A 14,908-nucleotide genomic window follows, 5' to 3' on the forward strand; every position below is an offset into this window, starting at 1 on the left:
ATATACATGTGCCTCTCGGCCATCAAAATATATATATATATATATATATATATATATATGCACAGAGTAATAAATCGTGAGACCATCTAACCCACACTGCGCATCTACGAGCCTCTACTGGAGTGCTATACATAAGGACGGGACAAGACCCCGTCATGCCCAAAATACGCATACAAGAATATACACAAAAGAATAATCAAGCACCTCCAGAACAAAGGAGTGCTTTCAATCAGCTGAAAGCTACTACGGATCTGGGTCGAGTCCTCCTCCCTGTCTACCTGTGGGTATGAACACAGCGTCCGAAGAAACCGGACGTCAGTACGAACATTGTACTGAGTATGAGAGGCATAAACAATGAAACAAGACAATGATATAAAAGGAAACATCAATATGGAACATATGTATCTAACTGTCAAGTATAAGGAAAATAATGCATGCTAGCTTACTCATAATCATCATCATGTCATGTATGCATAAGTACATATAAGTTGCCCGTCCGTATAGGATCGGTGTGATAATCATAACATTAGCCTGCGTCTAGGCCTCCGGCGTCCGGGGTATCATCTCATGACGCCCACTAGTGGTGTCTGCCCATGTCATTTGGCCATGGTGTATTGTATAGCTGCCCGCCTTAGCGGTGACTACCTGACCAAATAGGCGCGGTGTTATATCATCATCATACATGCTCATCATAATATGCTTATCGTATCATACTTATATTAATACATGCCTAAAGCTTATGAACAACTTTACTTTATCGGGGTGACGTAAGGTCGTGATCCCCCGATTTCCTTATGGAGCAATCATGGACGTTCTGCCTCACCTTGAAGGAATTAACACATAAGGTGAGTGTAAGCAATAAACAACATCATTGGCACTATAGAATAACATGGTTTAGTCATGAAACTTACCTTAGATTATGGTTGAACAAGCCTTGAATGGAATTACTCCTCTAGCACCAAAAATCCTACTTCACTTCTTTTGGGTTTTCTTGAGAGAGATGAACTTTAGCTAGGTTTCATGCACTTTGTCTCATGGATTTAATGTTATTGATCATGGATTTCCCTTGATTTTCTTGTGATGAAGAGTGGAGAGTATTCTAGAGGTTTCTAGAGAGGGGCATCGAGGAAATGAAATGAATTGAATGAGATTGGGTCTCCTTTTAATGACTTAAAATCTAATCCGGAATGAACAGTAGCTGAAGTGCACAGTGGTCGTAAACCCAGTTTACGGTCCATATTCTAGTTTACGGGCCGTATATTGTGGTCGTATTTAAGCATAACAAAACCAGAAAGGTATGCTGAGAATCATGGTTATTTACGATCGCAGTTTACGAGCAGTATTTCAATTTACGATCCGTATTCCAAGTCGTATTTAACCATTTGAACATTTGACAGAAATTTGAAGTTTTGTAAGTTGGAATACGACATGGTGGTTTACGGGCCGTATACTACTTTACGGTCCGTATTTCACTTTACGACCAAACCGGCCAAAGTGCAAATCTGTAACCTCCTCATCTTCAGAACCTATAATTAGTCATTGTGGAGCATAACCTATCTCTTGTTCCCATTGCCTTTGAAATCATACTTAAGGTCGTCAAACGTTGTTCCCTTCTCATTGAAACATCATATACCCGTATTCTTCATTAGTCTATTCGTTGTACGTTCACGGGGGAAATCTTCGTGGTGTAACATTCTTCCCCCCTTTTGGAACATTCGTCCTATAATGTTAAGTCACCGGGGATTCTAGAAAAATTTCGCTAGAGTTTCCCCTATAATACAACACTACCAACCTGTCACAACAACCCAGAATATCATTGCCTCACAGGGCCACAACACAATAAAATTCTAAGAAAGACTTACGAAAGCTCCCGAAAGTAGGGGATATAATATCTGAGTAATGACAGAAATAGGGGTGTTCAGATACTCTAATTATTACACTTCATTTATTGCATACTTACCTCATATTGTTGGCGTTCTATCTTGAATCTCCTCTGGGGATTGGAATAAATGCGGGTACTTGGACTTCATACTCTCCTCCGCTTCCCAAGTCATTTCTTCTGGGTTGTTGTTTCGCCATAAGACTTTGACTGAAGCTACCTTTTTATTTCGAAGTCTTCGTACTTGCCTGTCTAGAATAGTGATAGGCATTTCTTCATAGGTTAGCTTTTTTGTTACCTGCACATCATCTATCGGGGCAATCCTTGTGGGGTCTCCAAACACTTACGGAGCATCGAAACATGGAAGATTGGATGGACTGATTCATGCTGCAAGGGTAAGTCCAATTCAGAGGCCACCTGACCCACCTTGCGGATAATTCTATAGGGTCCAATGTATCTAGGACTTAGCTTCCCTCTCTTGCCAAATCTCATCACCTCTTTCATTGGCGATACTTTCAAAAATACCCAATCATCAACCTGGAATTCCAAGTCTCGTCGGCGATTGTCTGCGTAAGACTTTTGGCGACTTTGGGCTGTTAGCAATCGATCTCGGATCACCGTGACTTTTTCCACCGCTTGTTGAATCAATTCAGGGCCTACTAATTGTGCTTCTCCTGTTTCAAACCATCCAATTGGGGATCTACATTTCCTTCCGTATAAAGCTTCATAAGGAGCCATTTGAATACTAGAGTGATAGCTATTGTTGTATGCGAATTCGATTAGTGGTAAATGATCATCCCAACTACAACCGAAATCCAGCACACATGCTCATAGCATATCTTCCAAGGTCTGAATAGCACGTTCGGCTTGTCCATCGGTCTGCGGATGAAATGCCGTGCTAAGCTTCACTTGAGTGCCTAGACCTTCTTAAAAAGACTTCCAAAACCTGGTTGTAAATTGTGCTCCTCTATCTGTAATAATAGATAATGGTATACCATGGAGTCGTACGATTTCTTTGAGATACAACCTCGCATAGTCTTCTGCTGAGTCGTAGTTCTAACTGGAAGAAAATGGGCTGCCGTTGTTAATCTATCCACGATCACCCATATAGAATCATACCTGCCTCGAGAACGAGGTAACCCCACGATGAAATCCATGTTGATCACTTCCCATTTCTAAGTAGGGATTTCTATTGCTTGCAATAAGCCTCCTGATACTCAATCTTTACTTGTTGGCAATTTGGACACTGTGCTACGAATTCCGATATGTCTCTCTTCATGCCATCCCACCAATACATCATCTTGAGATCACGATACATCTTGGTTGCACCTGGGTGAATAGAATACCGAGAACAATGTGCTTCTTCTAGAATTCGTCGGCGCAATTCTGCCACATTTGGCACACATAATCTGCCTCGGTATTTAATAATTCCATCCATAGAAACTTCAAATGAAGACTTCTCTTTTCCATGAGATGTGTCTCTGTATTGACACAATTGAGGATCTTCATGTTGCCGTTCTTTCACTTTCATGTCCAAGGACGAAATTGTGGGATCGTTGATACTAATCCCCACATTACCCGAATCGATTACACGTACTCCAAGATTAGCTAGTTGGTAGAGCTCATGAACCATCTCTTTCCTTTCCGGAGGGACCTCACAATAACTGCCCATTGATCGGCGGCTAAGCACATCAGCTACTACATTCGCTTTTCCGGGGTGGTACAAAATGTTCACATCATAATCTTTTAACAATTCTAACCACCGCCTCTGCCGTAGGTTCAACTCCTTTTTCTTTAAAATATATTGAAGACTTTTGTGATCTGTATAGATATCAACATGCACACCATACAAATAATGCCTCCATATTTTTAAGGCATGAATAACTGCAGCCAATTCGAGATCATGAGTTGGATAATTTCTTTCATGTTTCCGTAATTGTCTTGAAGCATATCCAATGACTTTTCCATGCTGCATCAACACACATCCTAATCCGACACCGGAAGCGTCGCAATACACCACATAGCCACCTGATCCTTCTGGAAGTGTTAAGACCGGAGCTGAGGTCAATCTGCCTTTCAACTCTTAGAAGCTACGTTCACAAGCATCATTCCACTGAAATTTGGCTGACTTCTGGGTTAGCTTTGTCAATGCGGATGAAATAGATGAAAACCCTCTACGAATCTTCTATAATAACCTGCCAAACCCGGAAAACTATAGACTTCTGTAGGCGTCGTAGGCCGTGGCCAAGTCTTCACAGCTTCAATTTTCTGAGCGTCGACTCGAATACCATCATCTGAAACAGCATGGCCCAAAAATGTTACAGAATTTAGCCAGAGCGCGCACTTTGAAAATTTTGCATACAATTCTCGGGCTCAAAGAATGCCAAGAACAATTCGCAAATGATCTGCATGTTCTGATTCCGTGCGAGAATACACCAGAATATCATCAATAAATACTATCACAAATAAGTCCAAGAGAGGCCTGAATACATTGTTCATCAAATTCATAAACACGGTCGGCGCATTAGTCAACCCAAATGACATCACTCAAAACTCATAGTGGTCATATCTCGTTCTGAAGGCTGTCTTGGGAATATCCACTTCTCTAACTCTCACTTGATGGTAACCCGACCTCAGATCTATTTTATAAAACCACTTGGCACCTTGCAACTGGTCGAACAAGTCATCAATCCTTGGAAGAGGATATTTGTTCTTTATCGTCACTTTGTTCAATTGCCTGTAGTCGATACACATTCGTAGAGATCTGTCTTTCTTTCTCACGAACAAGACCGGTGCTCCCTACGGTGATGAACTGGGTCTAATAAACACCTTTTCAAGCAAATCTTTCAACTGTACCTTTAACTCCTTCAATTCTACCGGAGCCATTCGACACGGAGGAATAGAAATAGGCTTGGTGTCCGGCAACACATCAATGGCGAAGTAAATCTCTCTTTTTGGAGGCAGTCCTGGAAGTTCATCTGGGAATACATCCGGAAATTCATTTACTACCGGAATAGATTGGAAAGTTGGCGGCTTTGCCTCCGTGTCATAAACCCGAACTAAATGATAAATATAGCCCTTGGCTATCATCTTCCTTACCTTAAGGTAGGAAATAAACCTACCCTTTGGTGATGCTACACTACCCTTCCATTCGAGCATGGGCTCTCCCGGAAATTGGAATCGAACCACTTTCAATCGGCAATCAACATTAGCATAGCACGAGGCCAACCAATCCATGCCCATAATTACATCGAAATCTAACTTTTCCAACTCAATCAAATCAGCCGTGGTCTGGCGATCACATATCACAACTACACAATTTTTATACACTTTCTTTGCTATCACGGGATCACCAACCGGAGTAGACACCTCAAAAGGTTTGATTGGCTCAGGTTTCACCCCAATACAACCAGCAACATATGGAGCAATATAAGAAAGAGTAGAACCCGGATCTATTAGTGCATATACATCACGGGAGAATATAGACAATGTACCTATAACTACATCCGGGGAGGACTTAAGATCCTGCCGTCCGGCTAAAGCATATACACGTGGTTGAGTGGCACCTGATGTAGATGCTGCCCCTATACCTCTACCTCGGCCTGCTGATATCTGGGGAATCTGTCCTACCAGGGGTGCTGAGGAAGAACCAGCTGCTGAGATTGTAGACTGAACTCCAACTCTGCCACTCATCGACGGGCAATCTCTCATCATGTGCCCCACCTGGCCACAAGTATAACAAGCATCCGAACCCTGGCGACATCCGGAATGGAATCTACTGCACTGGCTGCATCGCGGTACTGGGGTCCTCTGGCTATAATCTTCCCTGAACTGGGAATCTGGGGCCCTCGAACTCTGGCCCTGTCTGGAACGGAAAAAGCGGTCAAATCTCCTACCTGCGAATCGAGGGGGTGCACTGGTCACCGACTGGCCTGAGTACCCTGAATATGTCTGCCTTGATCCCCCTCTATAATCAGTGTCGGCTCCCATAGATATAGCCCTCATGTCTTGCCTTCTATCGATATCACGACCACCTCTTTGTTGTTGTCGCCCCTCCAAATTCTAAGCATGGGCCTGTATCCGGGAAATGTCCATCCCGTCTTGCAAGGAAGCCGTCAAACAATCTCTAAATAAATATGTCCCTAGGCCACTCATAAATATTTGCAACCGATCTCCCATGTCGGCCACCATAGCCGGGCATATCTAGCCAAGGAATTAAATTGCATACTATAATCCCGGACACTCATATTTCCTTGCCTCAAATTTAGGAATCTATCCGCTCTAGCTTGGCGGACTTCGGGTGGCAAATAGTGACGAATAAAAGCATCCACGAACTCTTACCAAACCGGAGGAGGCACATTCTCTCCTCTTGTTAATTCCCAGTTGTTGTACCATAAAACTGCCACATCCCGGAGTCTATAAGATGCCAACTCTACGGATTCAGGTTCGGAGGCATGGACAATCTTCAATGTACTCAACACCTCATCAATGAAACCTTGCGGGTCTTCATTCGGCTTTGACCCGAAAAACTCCGGAGGATTTAAACTCATAAAATCACATTCTTTGGTACTTGCTGCCCGATCACTTGAACTTGTATTTTGTCGTTGTGCCTGTGCGGTGACCAATTGTGTCAATAGATGTATGGCCTCGGTCATTTGTTGACCCGAAGCAACCGGTGGAGGAATTAGAGCTGGAGCTCCTCCTTTCTCTTTCACATTAGGCGGGGTAGAGGAAGTATTAGACAAAGCCTCATTATGTGATTCGCCTTCTTCTATATTCATCGGAGGCTCTCTTTCTACCCGTCTCTTTGCCGTAGTCTTGCCCTTCTAGGCGGCTGTAGCCTTTCCCTTTGGCGGCATTCTGAAATCACAACACAATCTTAGGGAGGATAATATCTTATACACGGCTCTATCGCACGATTTCATAAGAAGAAGGATGGTCATTTTTCCTAAATGCCATGTAGCCTTTTGTTTATTGATGTGGCGCGCAACATACCATAAACATGACTCTACTAGACATGGATCGTAGACACTTCCTAGGACTGAACCGCACTCTGATACCACTTCTGTCACCACCCAACTAGGGGCCGCGACGGGTACCCGAGGCTAGCCACTGAGCACCTCTCGTTCTGCTACTCATCTTACTCGTTTAATACTCTTTTATCAATTCATACTCAAGACATAAGAAAATCATCTTTTCATTTGAGAACATGAAAATACTTTTATATACATGTGCCTCTCGGCCATAAAAAAAAAAAAATATATATATATATATATATATATATAAATATATATGTACATAGTAATAAATCGTGAGACCATCTAACCCACACTGCGCATCTACGAGCCTCTACTGGAGTTCTATACATAAGGAAGGGACAAGACCCCGTCATGCCCAAAATACATATACAAGAATGTACACAAAAGAATAATCAAGCACCTCCGGAACAAAGGAGTGCTTTCAATCAGCTGACAGCTACTACAGATCTAGGTCGAGCTGTCCTCCCTGTCTACCTATGGGCATGAACACAGCGTCCAAAGAAAACGGACGTCAGTACGAACATTATACTGAGTATGAGAGGCATAAACAATGAAACAAGGCAATGATATAAAAGGAAACATCAATATGGAACATCTGTATCTGACTGTCAAGTATAAGGAAAATAATGCATGCTAGCTTACTCATAATCATCATCATGTCATGTATGGATAAGTACATATAAGCTGCCCGTCCGTATAGGATCGGTGTGATAATCATAACATTAGCCTGCGTCCAGGCCTCCCGCGTCCGGGGTATCATATCATGCCGCCCACTAGTGGTGTCGGCCCATTCCATTTGGCCATGGTGTATCGTATAGCTACCCGCCTTTGTGGTGACTGCCCGGCCAAATAGGCGCGGTGTTATATCATCATCATACATGCTCATCATAATATGCTTATCGTATCATACTTATCATAATACATGCCTACAGCTTATTAACAACTTTACTTTATCGGGGTGACGGAAGGTCGTGATCCCCCGATTTCATTATGGAGCAATCATGGACGTTCTTCCTCACCTTGAAGGAATTAACACATAAGGTGAGTGTAAGCAATAAATAACATCATTGGCACTATAGAATCATCATATCATATCTTTTATCTTACATAGCCAATTGTGAGTATAGGCCTTTAGCTATGGGATATAGGAACTCATGAAGAGGAAGGAAAATCATGCTATGAGATTCATTCCATTAGAAAGAAAGGACTAGCCTCATATACCATTGACGTTTAACTAAGCTATCGCTTGCTTGTTCTCCTTCGATATCACGTTTCTACCTTCAAGAGAGAATTCGCACTAACGTTAGTTAATTCGACTATAAGAACGCGCTACTATTTCTAGGTAAAATTGGACAATACTTCCTTTGTTTATGCTGCTTTTCACATAATCTATATCAACTTCCAAATGCTCACAACAACATTCACAATATTGCAATCAACAATCATCATTCATATACATTGACCACAACCCACCATTTCTCTTCAATTTCTCCACATTTATGGTTATAGCTTACTATCGCGTTTCCTCATATATAATACTTATTTCATGGTATAAATGTCATTTAGAACGTATTCATAATCACAACACTCCAACATTCATAATCAACCCAACTACTATCCAACCATAACACTATTCACTCATGAATGACCCATTTCCTATGTCTTTTTACAATTCAAGTATCTTAACCTTCCAATACCTTAAACAACATGGTTTAGTCATGAAACTTACCTTAGATTATGGTTGAACAAGCCTTGAATGGAATTACTCCTCTAGCACCAAAAACCCTACTTTACTTCTTTTGGGTTTTCTTGAGAGAGATGAACTTTAGCTAGGTTTCATGCACTTTGTCTCATTGATTTGATGTTATTGATCATGGATTTCCCTTGATTTTCTTGTGATGAAGAGTGGAGAGTATTCTAGAGGTTTCTAGAGAGGGACATCGTGGAAATGAAATGAATTGAATGAGATGGGGTCTCTTTTTAATAACTTAAAATCTAATCCGGAATGAACAGTAGCTGAAGTGCACAGTGGTCGTAAACCCAGTTTACGGTCCATATTCTAGTTTACGGGTCGTATATCGTGGTCGTATTTAAGCATAACAAAACCAGAAAGGTATGCTGAGTATCATGGTGATTTATGATCGCAGTTTACGGGCCGTATTTCAATTTACGGTTCGTATTCCAAGTCGTATTTAACCATTTGAACATTTGACAGAAATTTGAAGTTTTGTACGTTGGAATACGACATGGTGGTTTACGGGCCGTATACTACTTTATGGTTCGAATTTCATTTTACGACCAACTGGGCCAAAGTGCAAATTTGTAACTTCCTCGTCTTCAGAACCTATAATTAGTCATTGTGGAGCATAACCTATCTCTAGTTCCCATTGCCTTTGAAATCATACTTAAGGTCATCAAACGTCGTTCCCTTCGCATTGAAACATCATATACCCGTATTCTTCATTAGTCTATTCGTTGTACGTTCACGGGGGAAATTTTTGTGGTGTAACAACGGTGATTCCATTGCATCTTGACTGAAGCTATCTCTTTTGAACTCAACTTTCTCACTTGCCTATCAAAGATCGCACTAGGCTCTTCCTCATAAGACATATTCTCATCAAGAAACACAGAGTCCCAACGAATGATATAAGAACCGTCTGAATAGTACCTCTTCAGCATGGAAACATGAAACACCGGATGAACACCTGACAGACCTGGTGGTAAAGCTAACTCATAAGCCCCTGCACAACACGACGGAGAATCTCAAATGGACCAATGTACCTCAGGCTCAACTTGCCCTTCTTCCGAAATCATATGACACCCTTTATGGGTGAAATCTTCAGAAGAACCTGCTCACCCTCCATAAACTCTAAATCTCGAACCTTCTGGTCCGCATACACCTTTTGTCTACTCTGAGCTGCTAGAAGCTTTTCTTGAATCAGCTTCACCTGTTCCAAAGACTCCCTCAACAAATTTGTACCCCAAAGTCCACCTCAAAAGCATCAAACCACCCCATCGGAGAACGACACCTCCTACCATATAAAGCTTCGAATGGTGCCATATCAATATCGAATGGTAGCTATTGTTGTACGCGAACTTTGCCAATGGTAAGAATTGGTCCCAATGACCACCAAAATCAATAACGCAAGCCCTCAATATATCCTCAAGTACCTGAATGGTCCTCTTGGACTGACCATCGGTCTGTGGATAAAACGCGATGCTAAGATCTAACCGAGTACCCAACTCACTCTGTAAAGTCTTCCAGAAATGGAAGGTAAACTGAGGACCTCAGACAGAAATAATGGAAACAGCAACCCCATGCAATCGTACAATCTCTCAGATGTAAATTTTGGCCCACTTCTCTGTATTATACGTAATTCGAACTGGAATGAAATGTGCAGACTTAGTCAACCTATCCACAATGACCCTAAACGAATCATACTTACCCAAGGTCTTTGAAAGACCCACAACAACTCAATGGCTATTCTCTTCCACTTCCACTCGGGAATGGGCATCCCCTGAAGCACACCGTTAGGTCGTTGGAGCTCATACTTGACTTGCTGGCAATTCAAACACTGAGCAACGAAATTTGTAATATCTCTCTTCATTCTACCCCACCAGTAGTGCTGTCTCAAATCACAATACATCTTAGTCGTACCCGGATGAATTGAATACCTGGAACTATGAGCATCCTCTAATATTAAATGAATCAGACCACCCACACGAGGAGCGCACACGCGTCCCTTGATCCTCAAGACCCACTCATCACCAAGCACGGCCTCCTTGGCCTCACCACTTAACACTTTATCACGAAAACAACTTAGCATCATCGAACTGTTGTGCCCTGATTTGCTCCAAAAGAGAGGACCTCGCCTCAACACATTCCAAGACTCTGATCGAATCCAATATATCGAGTCGGACATGACTGTTAGCCAGAGTCTGAACCTCTATGGCTAAAGGATGCTTCGAAGCAATCAGCCGAGCTAAACTGCCTGTACTCACTGCCTTTCGGCTCAATGCATCAGCTACCATATTATCTTTGCGTAGATGGTATAGAATGGTGATATCACAATCCTTATGCAACACCATCCATCTACGCTGTCTAGAATTGAGATCCATCTGGTTAAACACATGTTGTAGACTGCGGTGATCGGTGAATACCTTACAATGGACCCCATACAAGTAATGCCTCCACATCTTCAAAGCGAAGGCTACCGCTGCCAACTCCAAATGATAAGTAGGGTAGTTCTTATCATGAATCTTCAACTTCTTAGAAGCATAAGCAATACCCGTGCCCTCTTGTATCAACACGGAGCCCAAAGCAACACGCGACGCATCACAATACACGGAGAAATCCTTACCCTCCACGGGTAATGCCAGAATCGGAGCTTGTAGTCAACAAGGTCCTGAGCTTTTTGAAGCTCTTTTCAAAAGCATCGGCCACCGGAAAGGTACCTCATTTTGAGTCAATCGAGTTAGGTAAAAAGCAATCGAAGCAAACCCTTTCACAAACCGATAGTAGTAACTCGCCAAACGCACAAAGCTATGAATCTCAGTCACTGATGTGGGCCTCATCCAATCCCTACTAACCTCAATCTTCTTGGGATCAACCATAATCCCGTCTTTTGACACTACATGGCCTAAGAATGCCACAGAATCAAGAAAGAAATCACACTTAGAAAACTTGGCATAAAGATTCTTTTCCTTCAACATCCTCAAATGATGCTCATTCTCTTCCTTGCTTCACCAATACACCAAAATATCATCAATGAAGGCTATGACAACGGAATCAGATATGGCCTGAAAATGCAATTCATCAAATCCATGAAAGTTGCTGGGGCATTTGTAAGTCCAAAAGACATAACTAGGAACTCATAATGACCTTAATGAGTCCTAAAGGTCGTTTTCAGAATATCCTTGTCCCGAATCTTCAGCTGGTGATAGCCTGACCTCAAATCAATCTTGGTGAACACTGAAACACCCTGAAGCTGCTCGAACAAGTCATCAATGCGGGGGATAGGATACTTATTTCGAATGATAACCATGTTCAACTAGTGGTAATAAATACTCATCTGCATCGACCCATCTTTCTTCTTCACAAAAAGCACGGGCGCGCCAAGAGGAGACACTCAGTCAGATGAAACCCTTACTCAAAAGATCTTGTAATTTTTCCTATAAATCTCTCAACTCGGCTGATCCCATCCTATATGGCGAAATGGAAATAAGGCGAGTGCCCGACTCTAGATCAATGCAAAAGTCAATGTCACAATCAGGTGGCATACCCAGCAAATTTGTAGGGAATACCACCATGAACTCACTCACAATAGGCACATACTCAAGTGACGGAGTGTAAGCACTGGTATCATAAATAGGGTCCAAGTAGGCCAAACATCCTTTATGTCACGCCCCGATCTTACTAGGGTGTGATGGGTACCCGACCCCATATTCGGAGCCGAGCAAACCTGTTGACTCATATTACATGCCATAATATCTTTGGACTCTTAAATCAATTAAGAATGAAATACATAGTAAGCTTTCAGAAACTTTTCTTTCATCGTACTCAAATCAAGTATAGTCTGTAATCATACTGGATTTGTAACATAATACTATAGGACACATCGGCTGATGGAGCAGCTTACAAACTGACATTCTATGCCCACGACTCTATCTGCAAAGTCTCTAACTTCGAACAAAACATCATAGCATAATACTCTGACCCGGAAACACTCCAGAGGCAAATGGTGCTTGCCCACTTCGCTGGAACATCTTCTATAATGGCTTCTACTCATCTGGGTGCACCTGCGCGGCATGAAATGCAGCGTCCACAAGAAAGGACGTCAGTACGAGCAATGTACTGAGTATGTAAGGCATGAATAGTAACATAATAAGGGATGTAAAGTATGAATAATAGCCGAAGGGAAATCATAAACTGCCCACTGCAGTGGTGTGTCTGCCCGGCCGCCTATTGGACGGCGCGGTTTTATTAAAATACATACATAATTATAAAGAATGCATGAGAGCCCAAGTGAAAGCTACAACTCTATCGGAGTGACGTAAGGTCGGTAACCTCCGATTTATATTATGGAATACTCGATGGACAAGTATACTTACCGACACCTGAAGGCTCAGAAACAAGTTTCGGGTCAATCCGATTTAGTATAAGAAAGTTATGAGCGTTTGAAGTACAGAACCTTTTACGAACATTTCAGAAGACATTTTGGAAAATCATTCTTATCATAGTCATCATAGAAATATTCTCATCCTTGACATCATCATCGACATCGTGAAACATATCCATCGTTATTGTCATAAGAGCATACGAAATCATAAACCTCTGTTTTGGTAGAATACGGACACTTTGGAAAAACATTTACGAGTTATCGGGAAGAGAATTATGCCTTGGAATCATAAACATCTAACTTTTGAAAACAAGGAAAATATGGAAGCAATTATGAAATCATAACGTCGGAATCATGCCTTGAAAGAAAGGGACGAGCCTTAACATACCTGCTCCACGTCCTATTAGCTACGCTTAATTGTCCAAGCTCGCTATCGCTAGTCTACATTCAAGAGGATTGACACAATCAGTATACTCATCATCATATACTTGTCTTAATCCTTCAAATAAATTCACTTATGATCTGCCGAAATTTCGGCAGCATCTCCCCTGTAAATATACCATCCTCGAGAATCTAACTCGGCCCAAATCATCAATCAACAATCCGAGAATTCAACTCGGCCAAACTATCAACAATAATACCAACAATCGTGCCAACAACATGAACAATCAATTCAAGACGCATTCTAACATTAACAACCTTTGTCATACAATTCAGCGACATTTCATTTTTATTCAATTCAATTCACATAACATTCAAAACTACTCAATCAACACACTACTTCACCCGACACCTTCCAAATTCAACAAGAACAATAACAACTTATTTCAAATTCAATCACCACAACCCAAATTACAATATTCCAAACAAATGCCTCAGTTTCAAGTTCATGAATTATATTTACAACCTACGCATTAGAAATATAATTCCTACAAATATAAGAAGCCATACCAATGTCACACTAACTTCTTCCATAATCCACAAACGATTACAACCTCAACTAGAATTATCAAACTTTCATTTCCATCATAGAATCCATTATAACAATAACCAAAATGCTAAGTAAAAATTGGTTCACCATGCTTACACAACACAACACATGCTCGGCCATATACTACATATACACGGCCACAACATAACATCCATATTTTCATGAATTTCATTCCTTTCTACATACTACAACATACACAACAGTCCATAACATATAAAAGAAGATGAAACCTTACCTTTTTCCACTTGTCATCTTACTTGGCTAGGGTCATGAACTTGTAAGAATGAATGGTTTTCTTGCTCCAACAATTATCCCATGTTAAAGAGGACCTTCAAATTAGTAGGAATGCTAGAAGAATTAATTTTTTGTGATCACTTTCCAAGGAGTCAAATTCGGCCAACCATGGTCGAATATGGTGCTCCTTTTCCTCTTGGTTTCTTAAGTCATGAAAAGATGAAGAATGTCTAGATTTTTCCACTTGCCCTCATATATATTTCCCTCCAATATCAAGTAGACAAACGACCCTTCACCCTTTTTCTTGAAATTTCTTGAACATTAAAATAAAAGATGACTAATTATTTTATTTTGTCATCACCCTTCCATATTTATATATATATGCCACACAGCCAAGGGGTTCTTCAAGAACTCTCTTGAACTTTTTGTGAAATTCCCATTTTGCCCCTAGCCTTCCACAATATTACCATGAACCATTTTGCGAATTTCCCTTTTTACCCTTTGTCACACCCCGACTTTACTAGGGTGTGATGGGCACCCGACCCCATATCTGGAGCCGGGCGAACCCGCTGACTCTTGTTACGTATAGAAACCCTTGAATCAGTAAGAAAGAAATACATAGTAAGCTCTCCAATATTTTTTTTTC

This window comes from Lycium barbarum, chromosome 1 (assembly GCF_019175385.1).
Source record: "Lycium barbarum isolate Lr01 chromosome 1, ASM1917538v2, whole genome shotgun sequence".
NCBI classification, from domain to species: domain Eukaryota; kingdom Viridiplantae; phylum Streptophyta; class Magnoliopsida; order Solanales; family Solanaceae; genus Lycium; species Lycium barbarum.